This window comes from Hemitrygon akajei, chromosome 5, assembly GCF_048418815.1.
Source record: "Hemitrygon akajei chromosome 5, sHemAka1.3, whole genome shotgun sequence".
Lineage (NCBI taxonomy): Eukaryota > Metazoa > Chordata > Chondrichthyes > Myliobatiformes > Dasyatidae > Hemitrygon > Hemitrygon akajei.
In genome coordinates this window covers 149,311,330-149,330,611 of record NC_133128.1, presented here as the reverse complement: position 1 = coordinate 149,330,611, position 19,282 = coordinate 149,311,330, and the positions used below count along the sequence as shown (strand labels likewise).

The window sequence follows — 19,282 nt, the reverse complement described above, 5'->3', positions numbered from 1 at the left end:
TCATCACCGGGCAAGAGTGAAAATCACAGCAATGGAAGTGATTATAGGCAGAGGGACAGTTTTCCATTGAAATCATACTGCAGTTTGAGAGGGAGAAGCATAAGTCACATGTATCAGTATTGCAATGGAATAAAGGGAATTACAGAGGCATGAGAGAGGAGCTTGCCCAGGTGGACTGGAAGGGGTACCAGTGGGAATGACCACAAAACAGAGGTGGCTGAAATTTCTGGGAATAGCTTACAAGGCGCATTGTGGATATGACCCACTGAAGAAGTTGTTTTGGGACATATCTTTCCTGCACGTTGTGAACTATTCCCAGAAACTTCAGCCACCTCTGCTCTGCAGTAATCCCTGCCAGTATCCCCCTCCAAACCACCTAGGCAATGATGGCCGACAAGGGAAGTTAAGGACTGCATAAAAGCCAAGGAAAGGGCATATAAGGTAGCAAAGGTGTATGGAAAGTTGGGTGATTGGGAAACTTTTAAAATTCAATAAAAGGCAACTAAAAGAACCATAAGAAGGGAAAAGATGAAGTATGAGTGTAAACTAGCCAATTATATAAAGTATATATACCAAAAGCTTTTTTGCAGTTATATAAAGAATAAAGGGGAGGTGAGTGTAGTAGATATTGGACCACTGGAAAATTATGCTGGTGTGGTAATAATGGGGACAAAGAAATGGTAGATGAAGTTAATAAGTACTTTGCTTCAGCCTTTACTGTAAAAGACACTAGCTGTATGCCACAGGTCCGTGAGTGTCAGGGAACAGGGGTGAATGCCATTGCTATTACAAAGGTAAAAGTGCAAGGCAAACTGAAACGTCTTAAGGTGGATAAGTCACCTGGACCCAATGGACTACATCCTGGAGTACTGAAAGAGATCGCTGAACAGATAGCGGATGCATTGGTCATGATCTTTCAAGAATCACTTGATCCTGGCATGGTCCTACAGGACTGGAAAAATGCAAATGTCACTCCACTCTTTAAGAAAGGAGGAAGACAAAAAAGAGGTAATTATAGGCCGGTTAGCCTAACCTCAGTGGCTGGGAAAGTGTTGGAGTCCATTATTAAGGGCGAGGTTCCAGGATACTTGGAGACTAATGATAAAATAAGTCAAAGTCAGCATGGTTTCTGTAAAGGGAAATCTTGCCTGACAAATCTGTTAGGCCACACTTGGAGTATTGTCAACAGTTTGGGCCCCTTATCTCAGAAAGGATGTATTATCATTGGACAGAGTCCGGCGGAGGTTCACAAGAATGATTCCAGGAATGAAGGGGTTAACAAATGAGAAGTTTTTGGCAGCTTTGGGCTTGTGCTCACTGGAATTTACAAGAATGCAGGGGGATCTCATTGAAACCTACCGAATGTTGAAAGGACTAGACAAGGTGGATGTGGAGAGGATGTTTCCTCTAATGGAGGTATCCAGAACTAGATGGCACAGCCTCAAAATTGAGGGGCAACCTTTCAGAACAGAGGTAAGGAGGAATTTTTTTAGCCAGAGGGTTATGAATCTGTGGAATGCTCTGCCACAGTCTGAGGAGGGCAAGTCCGTGGGCATATTTAAAACAGAAGTTGATGGGTTCCTGATTGGTCAAGACATCAAGGAATATTGTGAGAGGACAGTGTATGGAGCTGAATGGGATCTGGGATCAACTATGATGAGATGACAGAGCAGACTCAATGGGCTGAATAGTCTAAATCTGCTCCTATATCTTATTGGCTTATGGTCTAATTCCATATATGGGACATTTTTCCTCCTTATTTTAGCCCTCTGTTAATGGATTATCATTACAGCTCCACATTTGGAGGTATTTCTATATTAATGCTTCCAGTATCAGCCATGGTCCTGGAAGCTAAATATAGTTTTGGAAACATTTAGAACTATATCACTATTTATACCATGTAATCACATTTACTCTGCCAGCTCCTTTTCCCTGCCAGCAACAAAAACTGTATCCACAATGTTTATGATTGCTCTCTTGATAAAACATGACCTTGAGTTATTTGCATTTGGCTGAAACCATTATTGAAATAGTGGCCTTCTATTACTATGCCAAGCTCACTCTGCTCCAGTTGCACAGTCTTTGCCAGACACATCCACTACACTTTCATTGACTGGTTATGAATTGTCATTGCTGCCAACAGTGTTAATCTGCCAACAGTGTTAACCTGCCAACCATGCTCACCCTTGTTATACTGCTATTACATGTCAACCATACGACCTTTTCTCCCAATGACAAAGTTACTAGCATAGTCAGTGTGTGTATATATTTTCACAAAGAATTATTCTGTAGTCAGTCAACAAGTTGCACAATTCAACAAAGTTTTCACAAGTTAACTTAATCCTGCAGGAAGTTTCTTCATGTTTGGACTGTATCATCTTCTGTGACTAAAGTGGTTGCACATTTATCAGTCAGGAAAATATCCTTAGCAACTTCATTGAAATGGTTGAATCATGGAGAACTTTAATTTAAAGATACCAAGTCGCAAACAAAGTTCTTACATCTGCTACATGGCCATGTGCTTTATTTATATGGTATCTGTGTCCCAGCATTTTGATTTTCCTTTTCATAATTACCTGCTGAACTTAAAAATTTCCATCCTATACAACTCATTTGTCCATTCATCTACTTTAAAACCAAAAATCTTCATTAGCTTTCATTGTTATTATCTTGAAAATGTCTAAGCATGTGCTTGCATGAAAGATAAGGAGAACTGATCCTTATTGGAATATTTTACAGCTGTTCTATACCCTTAATGGCTTAAGTTGAGCAGCCATCTAACTAAAATCTAGGAATGTTCCTTTCAATTTAGAGAGCACAAGAACTTAGTAAACATCAAAGGGAAAATTATAGTCTCTGTCTGAACTGTTGATATAAATATTAGCACTCATGTTGAATAAAAGAGTAGCGTGTTTCATGTCACACATTTTGCAATGTAATTTGTCCAAAGATACTTCACAAAGCAAAAATGTACATCAAGCAGTGACAAAGAGTTTGGTGAAAAGAAACCCCAAATACATGTGAGTGAAGAGTGATATTTTGGAAAGGCCTACGGACAGGGTGAGTGCAGTTAACATGAAAACAAGGTGGAATAGTTGAAAGAGACTACTACTGATGAATTTGAGGAGACAACACGCAGTAAAGCCACCTAAAAAAATGGAACAGGATCCAATTCTGAGTAACTTTGGAGACAGTCTAAATGTGAGAAGCTTGAAGTGAATGCACTGGATAATGGAGACTTCATGCTACATGCATTGAGCACTCTTATTGCTCAGTGCAAACAAAAGTAGCAAAAAATGTTAGTAAGGAAATTTAGTCCATGATTTCATGTTCTGACTTTCTCCTTGAACTTATGACAACATTACTTGACCAGTGCCTTTGGCTTTTTAAGAGACAGATGATTATATTCCTTACAGGTTAGACTATTGATGCAAGATTAAAGGCCTTGAAGTTTCTTAGACATGGATGGTCTGTCATCAGGTTGTCCTTTGATAATGGCTTTCATATAGGCGCTCACACAAGTTCAGTTCCCACTCTGCAGTTGTAGTGGTACATGAATCACCGTGTTACTAATAAGAGAGCTATTTTTAGAAACATAGAAATTAGGAGCAGGAGTAGGCCATTCGACCCTTCGAGCCTGCACCGCCATTCAGTATGATCATGGCTGATCATCCAACTCAGAACCCTGTACCTGCTTTCTCTCCATACCCCCGATCCCTTTAGCCACAAGGGCCATATCTAACTTCTTAACTGTTCCTAACATATCTGTTTTAGTACCAGAAAACAGAAAATCATAAACCATTTATGATATCAACTTTATTTCTTAATTACTGAATAATTACCAGGATCAGATATCAGCATTTGCGAATTGGAAATCCAGTACATCACATGAATTCCTTCATCTTCCCTCCAAAGAAAGGCCTCTTGTAGATCTGGACAATAAAATGAACAAAATCATTAACTTCATGTAAAACTGCTGTTTAAAATACAAACAGAATGGCACGCAATCTTTACAAATCTGTTTAAAGTAATGAAGCCCTGTATTACAACAAGCTAAAAATTAATAACCCATCCCTGAACACAGGGGGTGGGGTACAACACCACCTATCGGCTACTTACAATGCAGACCTAACATCTCTACCCTAGGATCTCCACAACAGTTCACACCTCCATTCACGCAAAGATAAAAACTCATAACCCTCTCATTACCTCTATGACTCTTAATGACCCTCATGTGATTACTATTTTTTTAAACAACTCACAGAGTTTATAAACTGGGAAACTACCCACCATGGATCAGAATTGAAGAGGCCTCTTGGATGAGTAGCGAAATATCTTCTAGACAACACAGCAAGTCCAGTTGCCTTGACTTACTACTGCTTGATATTGTATTACATGCCTTTTCTATTTCCCATTGAAATTTATATCCCACATTCTGGCTAGAGTTTGAAGACCTGTATCTAACTCCCATCAGGGTCTTCTTACTCTTGCAGTTTCTTAACTCTACCCACAAGGATTCTACATCTTCTGATCCTATGTAATCTCTTTCTAAGAATTTGAGTTCATTTTTACTAACAGTCACTCCACCCCCTCTGCCTACCTGCCTGTCCTTTTGATACAAAGTGTATCCTTGCATGTTAAACTTATAAATATAATCTATTCTATAAATAACAGTGCCAAAGGCACTGGTCAAGTAATGTATAATAATACAATAATATATAATCTATAAATATATATCACTCCAACAGTTCCAAGACATCTGAACAGCATACATCTAAGCATTCAATTTATGATGGAGATGGAGAAGAATGGTTGCCTCCTGGTCCTGGACATTCTAAACTGACATAAACCAGCTGGTAGCCTCGGACATGACATCTATTGGAAACCCACTCACACGGACTTAAAGTGTTGGCTTTCAACAACCATGGGATTGAGCTCAAGAGCCATGAGAGACCTTAGTTAGACCCTACTTGGAGTACTGTGTTCAGTTCTGGTCACCTCACTACAGGAAGGATGTGGATGCTATAGAGAGAGTGCAGAGGAGATTTACAAGGATGTTGCCAGGATTGGAGAGCATGCCTTATGAGAATAGGTTGAGAGAACTTGGCCTTTTGTGTGGATGGCCAGAGGCATCTTCCCAGGACTGAAATGGCTAACATGAGGGGGCATAGTTTTAAGGTGCTTGGAAGTAGGTACAAGGGGGATGTCAGAGTTAAGTTTTTCCACAGAGAGAGTGGTGGGTGCATGGAATGCAACGCCAGCGATGGTGGTAGAGGCAAATACAATAGGGTATTTTAAGAGACTAAAGGCTAATTTATACTTGTGCATTGCATTGACGCCGTAGGTAATGCGTATCCTACACCATACCTACGCCATACCCTACGCTGTAAGGTGACGCGCACCTCTACAGAAAAGTTACTCATGCATCATGACAATGCAGACTGCAACAACTGTGATTGGTCAGCTTGGTAGCATCGCATTTCCTCCTACGCATTTTCGGTTGCTTCTTCTCTGCCATGTCTGTAGGCTGTACGTACACCGATGCAAAATAGATTAACCAAATTGTCAAATCTACCTGCCAACATGCGAAAATGTTTGAAGTGCATTTCGTCGTCCATGTCTCTCACGAAGAAACTCAACACAGTGGCATAGAAACCCCACCGCCAACTAGCGTTTTGGCGCACACTAACGCATGCTCGCTACAGCGTAGAGCGACGCAGAAGTGAAAATCAGGGTTATGGCGCAGGCTGCAGCGTAGCCCATACATACAAGTATAAATCAGCCTTCAGATAGGTACATGGAGCTTAGAAAAATAGACAGCTTTGCAGTAGGGTAATTCTAGGCAGTTTCTAGAGTAGGTTACATGGTCAGCACAACATTGTAGGCCAAAGGGCCTGTAATGTGCTGTAGATTTCTATGTTTCCATGTAACAATAACAGCCAACATCACACCTCCCAACGTAGAGTGGTACTTTCTACTTTAATTAACCGTGCAAAAACTATTTTGGACCCAAAGAGTCTCCCCGAGAAATAAGACGATTATGCATGACATTCCTACAGAATGGCTACAAGGTGAAGGAAATCAATCGGGCCCTTAAAATGGCTGACAGAAAAACTAGGAAACCTAACAATGAGAAGAACCTGTCGCTACTGCCTGTCTCCCCTATACTTCCACAGTTTCTGGAAGAATTGCCAGGAACCTGAAGAAATACCAGATTAATACCACCCACAAACCCATAAGGAAGCTCAAGTCACAACTTATGTGGGTCAAAGATAACCTGGGACTTGGGACGGCTGATGTTTACAGGATTCCCTGTGAATGTGGAGGAGCACATATCAGCCAGATGGGTGCAAGGTGGAAACCCGCATCAAGGAGCACAGGAGGTGCATCCGTTTGGGTTACCCAGAAAAATCAGCGGTAGCAGAACACTGCATTTGCAATGGCCATAGGATTAACTTTGATGGCACAAAACTACTGTGCTGCGCCAACGGCTTTTGGGAAGCCATGGAAATAAAACTAGAGAAAAAGAATATTAACAAAGATGAAGATCCCGTTCTAAGTAAGAACTGAAATTCGATTGTAAACAAGGTGGGAGAGCGGAATCCTGATTGGATGAGGATTAACCAATCAGGAGGGACAGACTACAGTGGTTTAAATACCACTGGACTAGACTCAACCAGGCATCATCCCTGAAGATGGCAGAGCTTGTCATCAAAACATCAGTTATAATCAATACCTGTACCCAGCTGGAAGCCCGAGAAGAGTTTATTTGTCATATATGCACAGAATGCACCAGATCCTTTTCAGCTTGCTCCAGATTAATAAGGTCATGCAGTTTTAATCAGGCATTTATGCTTCGGCTTCAACCTTTGTAAATATTTAGTATCAATCCATTTCATGCAGGATAATTTGTTGCAAATACAATACATAGGATACGTGATTCCTTAATGCCACAGCTACAGCTTTTTACTCTAGTTACTTTTGTCTCTTGCTGCATGGCATGTGATGATATCTTCCCATTTTACTCTTAGCAGATACTGCAATATTTACCTCTGTATCTGTCCAAATATAATTAATGAAACATCTCTAAAAAGGCAGCATCATTTGCAAAATACAATGAAAAGAAGTTGTGACTTGCACAAGGGTAACTGCGACAGGACCTGATTGTGTCATTCAATCCCATCCAGCGCTGGTAGTCAGGATACTCTCCCCTGCTCAAGACATACTGGTATCCCATGTAGTTGGGTCTCTCATACAACACCCACCAGTCACTGTCAACACGGATGGAGTTACAGCGGCTGAAATAAGGGGAGAGGTCGGCACAGTCGGAGCTGCACTCGTGGTGCCAACATTGTAATTCTCCATCTTCGTACAAGATGATCTGTGTGTCACAAAAGGAAATTTTAAAATTTCTTTTTCTACCAAATGGTGCTGTTGTTTAGGCAACAGAATTCTCTGTCCCCAGTAAAGATATTTGTTAGAAGTATAAAGTATCTAATAGTGCTGTAGGACAAATTATTGCAATTCTCACCTAGGCATTTAGACCATGACCAATTACCTGGTTAATTGCATCACTATCAATTATAGACTATGAATTATGAATCTGCAGAATATGCTGGGTAATTAGTCATTCCACAAATAGCTCTATGTGGTCTTTTATATTTGCATGTGAATGAACTTTACATTGTCATATAAAGAAAGAGATAAAACACATCAGCCTTGAACCTTTTAGCAATGTGGTAATTTTAGTACAGTGCTCATTAATCTTGTTGCTGCCTATAAGAGAATAATTTATTCAACCTCATTCCTCTATGTGGTAAATTAGCTTTAATTTATTGAAGCAAAACTTTTATTGCATCTTCTAATCCAATCCGTCTCTTTCTTTACTGTGCTGTACTTGACTAACGCTAATTTACATTTCTGACTCCCAGCCCTTCTCCTTAGTTCCCATGATATTTCATCAACCTTTAAATCTCAGGTTAAGGAGAAAGCCCCTAGATCCAATTATTCTTAAAGGCCTCCAGTCCCTTTGTCACACATTCAGGAAAAAGGAAGAGGTGCTGAAAAAAGGCTACAGGGAGTTAGGAAGGAAGTTGAGAAGCAAGACCGGAAAGATAGTAATCTTGGGATTACTGCCTGTGCCACGCAACAGTGAGCATAGGAATAGAAAGAGGTGGAGGATAAATGCGTGGCTGAGGGATTGGAGTAGGGGGCAGGGATTCAGATTTCTAGATCATTGGGACCTCTTTTGGGGCAGGTGTGACCTGTACAAAAAGGATGGGTTGCACTTGAATCCCAGGGGGACCAATATCCTGGTGGGGAAGTTTGCTAAGGGTACTGGGAAGAGTTTAAACTAGAATTGTTGGGGGGTGGGAACCGAACTGAAGAGACTGGGGAAGAGGCAGTCACAAACAGAGAAAGCTTGTTGACGGTGTGTGAGGGAGGATAGGCAGATGATAGAGAAGGGACATGCTTAGACGGACGGTTTGAGATGTGTCTATTTTAATGCAAGGTGCATTATGAACAAAGCAGATGAGCTTAGAGTATGGATCAATACTTGGAGATATACAGAGACTGGGATGACTCAGGGACAGGAATGGTTACTTCAAGTGTCGGGTTTTAGATGTTTCAGAAAGGACAAGGGCAGGGAGGGAGGCAAAAGAGGTGGGGGCATGGCACTGTTGATCAGAGATAGTGTCATGGCTGCAGAAAAGGTGGATGTCATGGAGGAATTGTCTACGGAGTCTCTGTGAATGGAGGTTAGGAACAGGAAGGAGCCAATAACTTTTCTGGGTGTTTTTTATAGGCCTCCCAATTGTAACAGGGATATCGAGGAGCAGATAGGGAATCAGATCCTGGAAAGATGTAATGATAACAGAGTTGTGGTGGTGGGAGATTTTAATTTCCCAAATTGGCATCAAATTGGCTTCAATTGGCATCTCCCTAGAGCAAGAGGTTTAGATGGGTTGGAGTTTATTAGGTGTGTTCAAGAAGGTTTCTTGACACAATACGTAGATAAGTCTACAAGAGGAGAGACTGTACTTGATTTGGTATTGGGAAATGAACCTGATCAGGTGTCAGATCTCTCAGTGGGAGAGCATTTTGGAGATAATGATCATAATTCTATCTCCTTTACAATAGCATTGGGGAGAGATAGGAACAGACAAGTTAGAAAAGCGTTTAACTGGAGTAAGGGGAATTATGAGGCTATCAGGCAGGAAATTGGAATCTTAAATTGGGAACAGATGTTCCTAGGGAAAAGTAAGGAAGAAATGTGGCAAATGTTCAGGGGATATTTGTGTAGAGTTCTGCATAGGTAAGTTTCAAAGAGACAGGGATGTTATGGTAGTGTACAGGAACCATGGTGTACAAAGGCTGTAATAAATCTAGTCAAGAAGAAAAGAAAAGCTTACAAAAGGTTCAGAGAGCTAGGTAATGTTAGAGATCTAGAAGATTATAAGGCTAACAGGAAGGAGCTTAAGAAGGAAATTAGGAGAGCCAGATGGGGCCATGAGAAGGCCTTGGTGGGCAGGATTAAGGAAAACCCCAAGGCATTCTACAAGTATGTGAAGAGCAAGAGGATAAGACGTGAACGAATAGGACCTATCAAGTGTGACAGTGGGAAAGAGTGTATGCTACCGGAGGAAATAGCAGAGGTATTTAATGAATACTTTACTTCAGTATTCACTATGGAAAAGGATCTTGGTGATTGTAGTGCTGACTTGCAGCAGACTGAAAAACTTGAGCATGTAAATATTAAGAAAGAGAATGTACTGGAGCTTTTGGAAAGCAACAAATTGGATAAGTCACCGGGACCTGATGAGATGTACCTCAGGCTACTGTGAGGGAGGAGATGTTGAGTCTCTGGCGATGATCTTTGCATCATCAATGTGGACAGGAGAGGTTCTGGAGGATTGGAGGGTTGCAGATATTGTTCCCTTATTCAAGAAAGGGAGTAGAGATAGTCCAGGAAATTATAGACCAGTGAGTCTTACTTCAGTGATTGGGAAGATGATGGAGAAGATCCTGAGAAACAGGATTTATGAACATTTGGAGAGGTATAATATAATTAGGAATAGTCAGCATGGCTTTGTCAAGGGCAGGTCATGCCTTATGGGCCTGATTGAATTTTTTGAGGCTGTGACTAAACACATTGATGAAGGTAGAGCTGTAGGTGTAGTGTATATGGATTTCAGCAAGGCATTTGATAAGGTACCCCATGCAAGGCTTATTGAGAAAGTAAGGAGGCATGGGATCCAAGGGGACATTGCTTTGTGGATCCAGAACTGGTTTGCCTCAGAAGGCAAAGAGTGGTTGTAGACGGGTCATATTCTGCATGGAGGTCGGTGACCAGTGGTGATCTGTTCTGGAATCCCTTCTCTTTGTGATTTTTATAAATGGCCTGGATGAGGAAGTGGAGGGATGGGTTAGTAAGTTTGCTGATGACACAAAGGTTGGAGGTGTTGTGGATAGTGTGGAGAGCTGTCAGAGGTTACAGCGGGACGTTGATAGGATGCAAAACTGGGCTGAGAAGTGGCGGATGGAATTCATCCCAGGTAAGTGTGAAGTGCTTCATTTTGGTAGGTCAAATATGATGGCAGAATATAGTATTAATGGTAAGACTCTTGGTAGTGTGGAGGATCAGAGGGATCTTGGGGTCTGAGTCCATAGGACGCTCAAAGCAGCTGTGCAGGTTGACTCTGTGGTTAAGAAGCCATATGGTGTACTAGCCTTCATTAATCGTGGAATTGAATTAATGAGCCAAGAGATAATGCTGCAGCTATATAGGACCCTGGTCAGACCCCACTTGGAGTACTGTGCTCAGTTCTGGTCGCCTCCTTACAGGAAGGATGTGGAAGCCATAGAAAGGGTGCAGAGGAGATTTACAAGAATGTTACCTGGATTGGGGAACATGCTTTATGAAAACAGGTTGAGTGAACTCTGCCTTTACTCCTTGGAGCGACGGAAGATGGGAGGTGACCTCGTAGAGGTGTATAAGATGATGAGAGGCATTGATCGTGTGGATAGTCAGAGGTTTTTTTCCAGGGCAGAAATGGTTGCCACAAGAGGACACAGGTTTAAGGTGCTGGGGAGTAGGTACAGAGGAGATGTCAGGGGTAAGTTCTTTACTCAGAGAGTGGTGAGTGCGTGGAATGGGCCGCCGGCAACGGTGGTGGAGGCAGATACGATAGGGTCTTTTAAGATACTTTTGGACAGGTACATGGAGCTTAGAAAAATAGAGGGCTATGGGTAAGCCTAGTAATTTCTAAGGTAGGGACATGTTCAGCACCACTTTGTGGGCCTAAGGGCCTGTATTGTGCTGTAGGTTTTCTATGTTTCTATGTTTCTTTAACTTATCATAATGAAGCATTAATTGCAATCAAATTAAGAATGTAACTTATTACACTCAGGTGTAAGAGACAGAAAAAATACCGAAAACTATTTACTACCAGTGGTTTTGAGCCAACATAATTGGCAAGTTTCTAGAGAAGATATTGTCATTGTACTAACAATTATCACATGACTCACCGAAGGTTAAACGAAGATTGTAATGGCAGGACCTTATTGTAAAGTCATTTGCTTTGTTTTAAGACCCTCTTCTGGCACTTAAACATCTAAAACAAATAAAGAATTAAAACCCGAAAAAGTAGCTGTTGTCCTGAGTGTGTACTTTTCCTCGCGCTACAACATCTGAATCAGTTACTTTCACGGTCTATAATACAATAATAGTATTTTTGTTTATATTTAAATTTGTAGTGCTAAGATCTGGAAACTGTACTAAAAGTAGCTTATATACTGCACTGTATTTTGTTGAGACAACCTAGCTATTAATCGGCACAGTGATTTCAAATCTAATTACAAACCTTTCAGTGTTTTGTAAACACTTATTACATTGCAGAAGTCTTAACATTCTAACAAGAACAAATGACCACACAGCACTCTAATTAAGATGAAATTTAGAAAATGGAGGAAGATTCATAAGTTGTTAAACGACCAAAAGCTTACCAAAGTATAGCTGTGACAGGACCTGATGCAGTCATTAAATCCAGCACTAGTTATCAAGATACTCTCACTTGGTTAGGACGTACTAGTATCCTATGTACTTTAGTTTCTCGTGCACAACTCAATGTGGATGGAGTTGCAGAGGCTACAGTCGGTGTTGCACTCATTGTCCCAACCCTGGAAGCTCCTGTCCTCATCGAAGATAACCTACAAAAGTAAGATGAGGCTGAAATTTCACATATTCACAGAGTTTTATGAAACAACATCTACAGTGAATTAGTTTTACCTTCCCATCTTGTCTAATTCACATGCTCACCAGATCTTATAATGCTGGCCTCTTTTATACAACTTAATTAATAAAAATCCAGGTCAAAGTTCAAAGTAAATTTATTGTCAAAGAACATAAATGTCACCAGATACAACACAGAGATTTTTTTCATGCAGGCATATTCAGTAAATCCATAATAGAATCAATGAAAGACCGCACCCTTTGTTAATCCTATGTTAATCCAGTGCTAATCTTTTATTAGTAGAAAATCATTCCTATTCTGAACAGCACAGCATATACATTCAAAACTGGAAAATAAATCCTGATTCAACATTAGCAAACTCCAGCATCACAAATTTTCCTTGCTTTATATTTCATCATCAACGTCAAAAGCTTTTGGTTTTGAAACAACTGAAAGTGGATTAAATGTTTCAATCAAATGAATTCTGAATCATCAGTGTGTACCGATAAGGATTTACCAAAATATACATGAATCAATTCAGCCTTACTCTTATTGATTTTAAAGACTCTAATGTTTGCCAAGCCTCTTGTTAGGGTATCAAAACCAAGGTTTAATGTGAGAGGAAGGAGTTTGAAAGCGAATATGAAGGAGTACATGGGAATATGTTAGAGAGGATCTAAACTAATTTGGCAGGGTGATGGAAAACTGAGTGATAGGACTGTGGATGGGGCAAATGGAATACAAACAAAGGCGGTATGTAATGAGACTGGCAGTAAGGACAGGCAGATGATAGAACAAAATTGCAGTCAGTGGGATGAGCTGCAGTGTAACGGGAACAAAATCAGGATACAGGACTGAAGATGTTATATATCAATGTATATGGAATAAGGTAGGTGGTCTTGAAGCACATTTAGAGATTGGCAGGCATGACATTGAGGGCATCATTGAGTCGTGACTGAAAGAAGATTATAGTTGGGTGCTTAACATCCCAGGATACACCTTGTATTGAAAGGACAAGCAGGTAGGTAGAGGGGGTGGCATAGCTCTGTTGGTAAAAAAAAATGAAATCAAATCCTTAGAAAGAGGTGACATAGGATCAAACAATGTAGAATTGTTGTGGATAGGTTTAAGGAACTGAAAAAGTAAAAAGACCATAAGAGGAGTTATATATAGGCCTCTGTGCAGTAGCCAGGATGTGGGCTACAAATTATAATGGGAGATAGAAATGCATGTCAAAAGGACAATATAATGATAGCCATGGGGGGTTTCAACATGCAGTTTAATTGAGAAAATCAGGTTGGTTCTGATTTTGGATCTCAAGAGAGAGAACTTGGAGAATGCCTACAAAACGGCTTTATAGAGCAGCTTGTATTGAACCCATTAGAGGATCAGCTATTCAGGATTGGGTGTTGTGTAATGAAACAGATTTGATTAGAGAACTTAAGGTAAAGGAACCCTTAGGAGACAGTGATCATAATATGATAGTATTCACACTGCAATTTGAGATTGAGAAGCTAAAGTCAAATGTAACTGTATTAAAGTGCAGTAAGGGTATTATAGAGGCATGAGAGAGCAGCTGGCCAAATTTGATTGGAAGGGGACACTAGTAGGGATCCAGCCAGCCAGTGGTGTAGTGGCATCAGTACCGGACCTCAAGGTTATTGGTCCCAAGTTCGATTCCAGCTGGCTCCTTGCACCCTTTCCATCTGCGCTGGGTTGAGATCGAGCTAGCAACTTGGCCATTTAAAATATGGATCAATGCTAAAAAAATGGCAAGGTTGCCATCCGATGCGGCACAAGGTGCAGAGAGGAACAACAACTAGCAGGGATGACAGTGGAATGGCAATGGTTGGTACTTCTGGGATCAATTCTGAAGGCGCAAGATAGATATATCCCAAAGAAGTATTCTAAAGGCAGGGTAAGGCAACTGTGGCTGCCAAGGCAAGTCAAAGTCAACATAAAAGCAAAAGAGAGGGCATATAATAGGGGGAAAAAAAGTGGGAAGTTAGAGAATTTGGAAGCTTTTAAAAAACAACAGAAGGCATCCAAAAAAACCATTTAGGGAAAAGATGAAATTTGAAAGTAATCCAGCCAATAATATCAAAGAGGACACTAAAAGTTTTATCATATATATAAAGAGTAAAAGGGAGGTGAAATATTGGACCACTGGAAAATGATGCTGGAGAGGTAGTAATGGGGAGAAGGAAATAGCTAGTGAACTGGAATTAATATTTGGCATCAGTCTTTACTGTGGAGGACACTGGCAGTATGCCATAGATTTGAGAGTGTTGGGGGGGGGGGGCAGAAGTGAGTGTAGTTGTTATTACTAAGGAGAAGGTGCTTGGGGAATGGAAAGATCTGAAAGTAGATAAATCACCTGGACCAAATGGATTACACCCCAGGGTTCTGAAGGAGATAGCTGAAGAGATTGTGGAGGCATTAGTAATGACCTTTCAAGAATCACTTGATTCTGGCATGGTTCCGGAGGATTAGGAAATTGCAAATGTCACTCCACTCTTCAAGAAGGGCAGGAGGCAGAAGAAAGGAAATTATAGGCCAATTAGCCTGACCTCAGTGGTTGGGAAGATATTGGAGTCAATTGGTAAGGTTGAGGTTACAGAGTACTTGGCGGCCCATAATAAAATAGGCCAAAGTCACCATGGTTTTCTGAAGGGAAAATGTTGCCTGACAATTCTGTTGGAATTAATGAAGGAAATGATAGCCAGTATAGACAAAGGAGAATTGGTGGATGTTATCTACTCGGATTTTCAGAAGGCCTTTGTCAAGGTGTGGCACATGAGGCAGCTTAGCAAAGTAAGAGCCAATGATATTCCAGGAAAGATAACAGCTTGGATTGAGCATCGGCAGCATGCAGATTGGGAATAAAGGGAGCCTTTTCTGATTGGCTGCTGGTGACTAGTGGTGTTCTGCAGGGATCAGTTTTGGGACAGCTTTTATATAGTATGTCAACAATTTGGATGACAGAATTGATGGCTTTGTGGCCAAGTTTAGATGAAGAGAAAATGCCGGATATACTCGGCAGCCCAGGAGGCATTGATGTAAAGAGAAAGGTTTCTTGTCAAAGACCCTTCATCAGAGCAGGTCAGAAAGGAACGAAAGAAGAAGCCTATTGCAACACCAAAGAAAAGTTGGCAGAGAATAAGGAAGAACTGAGGATCATGATGGCTTTGAGATAGAATAAGTTGGAATTATAGGGAGATTTTTGGACTGTGCATATGGCACAGAGCAAGGATTTCAGGGAGCAATGAAGGCCAAACTCCTACACTTCATGTCATCAGCAGATTTACCTCTCAGATCACATAACAAGGGCGCCATGGTGGTGTAGTAGTTAGTGCAACACTATTGCACCTCAGGGCATCAGAATTTGGAGTTTCTTCCTGGCATCCTCTGTAAGGAGTCTGTAAATCGTCCCTTTGGAATGTGTATGTTTTCTCCAGGTGCTTCTGTTTCCTCCCACAGTCCGAAGATGTGTTGGTTTGTAGGTTAATTGGTCGTTGTAAATTGTCATATGGTTTGGGTTAAATCAGGGATTGTAGGGGGTCGTCAGGGGTTGCTGGCAGCTTGGCTCGAAGGGCTGGTAGGGCCTCTACTATGCCGTATTTCAGAATGAACAGCACCTAGAGAAATGCCTGGGGCAACACACAAAATGCTGAAGGAACTCAGTAGGTCAAGCAGCATCTATGGAAGAGAATACAGTCGGCATTTCGAGCAAGGCCTTCTGACTTCTACCCCCTTTCTTTACAGACCTGATGAAGGGTCTCGGCTTGAAATGTTGACTGTTTATTCTTCTCCATAGATGCTACCTGTCCTGCTGAGTTCCTCCAGCATTTTGTGTGTTTCTTCGGATTTCCATAAACTTTCGTGCTTATCTCAAGAAACACCTGATAGTTTGAACAGGTCTGTCATATTGGATGGGTCCAAATTGTGAAGGGCGAGTGAAATTTGAGCACAGATCCAAGTGAGAGAGCTGGAGCCTGAGCCAATTAGAAAGGAAAGAGATGTGGCTGTGGAGTGAGTTTTGGTCAACAGCTTATTGAAGATGAGGAAGGAAACAGAAACCACTGAATATGAACAGGCCAAAGGGACAGATAGGTATCGCACTGGAGACAGAGTTCAATGTCTTCAAATGTGGCATTTCTGGGAGAGCAGTAACAGTCACTGCAAAAGTAAATGAAAATCAAAATAATTGCAGGTGCTAGAAATCTGTAGTAAAAACAAAAAATGTTGGAAAGGACTGTGAAACAGTTAATATTTGAGTTCTTGGCCATAATTTTAAAGTGTTGGTTTTGTCCCTGCCAAGGATCCAGGTCATGACCTCCAGGAGACTGGGCATTTGCATGTTATAGTGCAAATATCTGGCTGCTCACGTTCAGGGGACACTCGGAGACAAAGCTATTTGGAAAAGGCCATTTCAAAGGCAGTTAACACTGTGGAACTAATTATGGAAATTTGCTGAGATTGTTTAATGTCGAAGTGTGGTGAACTACATATACCTGTCTGGACACGCCCCCCCCTGCTGACTGCTCCTATGGCTCCTCCCACTGACCCCGGTATAAAAGCGATTGGAGACTGAGCCCCAGCCTCAGTCTCCAGGATGTAGTGTGGTGGTCAATTGCTGCTTGTTCTTTCTTCCAGCCAATAAAAGCCTATATCTCGCCTCACGTCTCTGAGAGTTATTGATGGTGCATCAATTTTATTGGCTGGAAGTTTTAAAACATGGAAAGCATTTTACGTCCAGAAAAACTGGACATTGATCCTCAAGACTCAGAAGCAGCTCTTGCCTTTGAACTCTGGCTTGCATGCTTCCAATCATACTTGGAACAGATACCCGTGACTGAGCCCGCTATTATGCACAGAATACTCCTTTCGAGGGTCACCCCGAAAGTTTACTCACTTATCAGGGACCTGCCGACCTACACCGCCTTCGAGGTGGGCGGCAGGCTCTATCACTTCCTGCGCGTCCCATTCGGTGTCACAAATGGTGTCTCGGTCTTTCAGAGGGAAATGGACTGGATGGTGGACCAGTGCCAACTGAAGGCCACATTTCCCATATCTGGATAACATCACCATCTGTGGTCACAACTGGCCAGATCACAACGCCAACCTCCAATGATTTTTCCAAGTGGCCAAAGCCCTGAACCTTACTTATAACAGGGACAAGTGTGTGTTCGGAACCACCCGACTCGCTATCTTTGGGTATGTCGTGGAGAACGGGGTCATTGGCCCTGATCCCGACCGTATGCGCCCCCTGTTAGAATTCCCTCTTCCCACCACCCTCAAAGCCCTCAGACGGTGCCTGGGCTTCTTTTCCTATTACTCCCAATGGGTTCCCCATTACGCAGACAAGGTCCGCCCCCTGGTCAAGTCCACCACATTTCCCCTCTCTGCCGAGGCCCGCGCGGCCTTCAGCCGCATTAAAGGGGACATTGCCAAAGCAACGATGCATGCGGTGGACGAGACCATTCCCTTCCAAGTAGAGAGTGACGCCTCCGATTTCGCGCTGGCTGCTACCCTCAATCAGGCAGGCAGGCTAGTAGCATTCTTTTCTCGTACCCTTCAGGGCCCTGAAATTCGGCACTCCGCTGTGGAGAAAGAAGCCCAGGCCATAGTGGAAGCTATTAGGCACTGGAGGCACTATCTCACCGGCAAAAGGTTCACCTTGCTGACCGACCAGTGCTCAGTTGCGTTCATGTTCAGCAACCAACAGCGGGGCAAAATCAAAAATGATAAAATTTTGCGGTGGAGAATAGAACTCTCCACCTACAACTATGATATCCTGTACCGGCCTGGAAGGCTCAATGAGCCCCCTGAGGCCCTATCCCGGGGAGCGTGTGCTAGCGCACAGCTCGACCAGCTATACGCCCTTCATGCAGATCTTTGCCACACAGGGGTCACCCGATTTTACCATTTCGTGAAAGCCCGGAACCTGCCTTACTCCCTTGAGGACATCAGGACGATGACCAGAGACTGCCAAGTCTGCGCTGAGTGCAAACCGCACTTCTACCGTCCTGAAAAGGCGCAACTTATCAAGGCCACCCACCCCTTTGAGTGACTGAGTGTTGACTTTAAGGGCCCTCTTCCCTCCACCGACCGCAATGTCTACTTTCTCAACATTATCGACGAGTACTCGCGGTTCCCCTTTGCCAACCCCTGCCCCGACACCACTGCCACGTCCGTCATAAAAGCCCTGCGCCAGCTCTTCACACTGTTCAGATATCCCTGCTATATCCACAGTGATAGAGGGTCCTCCTTTATGAGTGACGAACTGCACCAGTACCTGCTGGCTAGGGCATTGATACTAGTAGGACCACGACCTATAATCCCCGGAGTAATGGGCAGGTGGAGAGGGAGAATGCCACAGTGTGGAAGGCCACACTTTTAGCCCTTAAGTCAAAAGGGTTGCCGGTCTCTCGCTGGCAGGAGGTCCTCCCCAAGGCACTCCACTCTATCCGCTCCCTGTTATGTACGTCCACCAATGCCACCCCTCACGAGCGCCTATTTTCTTTTCCCAGGAAGTCTGTCACTGGGACCACCCTACCAGTTTGGCTGACGTCCCCAGGGCCAGTGCTGCTCCGGAAACATGGGGATAAATACTCCCCACTGGTCAAGAGGATTCACCTATTACATGCGAACCCCCAGTATGCCTACGTGGTCTTACCTGATGGGCGGGAGGACACGGTCTCCATCCGTGACCTGGCGCCCGCAGGAGCAACAGACCACTACCCCGAACACTCCACGGTAACTATGAACCCTGTACCCGAGGTGACACCGCGTACACCGAGCCCTACACAGACTCCTCACGACACTCCTATACGGGGCGTCTCCAACACGCATATACCAGGCACGCGTGAGGGATCACTGACGCCTAGTGGGCTGACGCCTCCAGTCAGGCCGGAACCAGCACAACCTCCGTCTCCGGTGCAATCACCACCAGCACCTGTGCAATCACCACCGGCACCTGTGCAATCACCACCACCGGCACCTGTGCAATCACCACCACCGTCTCCTGTGCAATCACCACCTCCGGC

The 19,282-nt window shown here is 42.9% G+C and overlaps 1 long non-coding RNA gene across 1 annotated transcript; it reads right to left on the bottom strand.

Annotated features, from left to right (window-relative positions):
* Positions 1-3,854: 3,854 nt before the first annotated feature.
* LOC140727388 (uncharacterized) lies at positions 3,855-12,204 on the bottom strand. Its single transcript, XR_012098839.1, has 3 exons — positions 12,007-12,204; positions 7,161-7,381; positions 3,855-3,932 (listed from the first exon to the last, which is right to left on the bottom strand). It is a non-coding gene; the product is annotated as an uncharacterized lncRNA (long non-coding RNA).
* Positions 12,205-19,282: the final 7,078 nt, after the last annotated feature.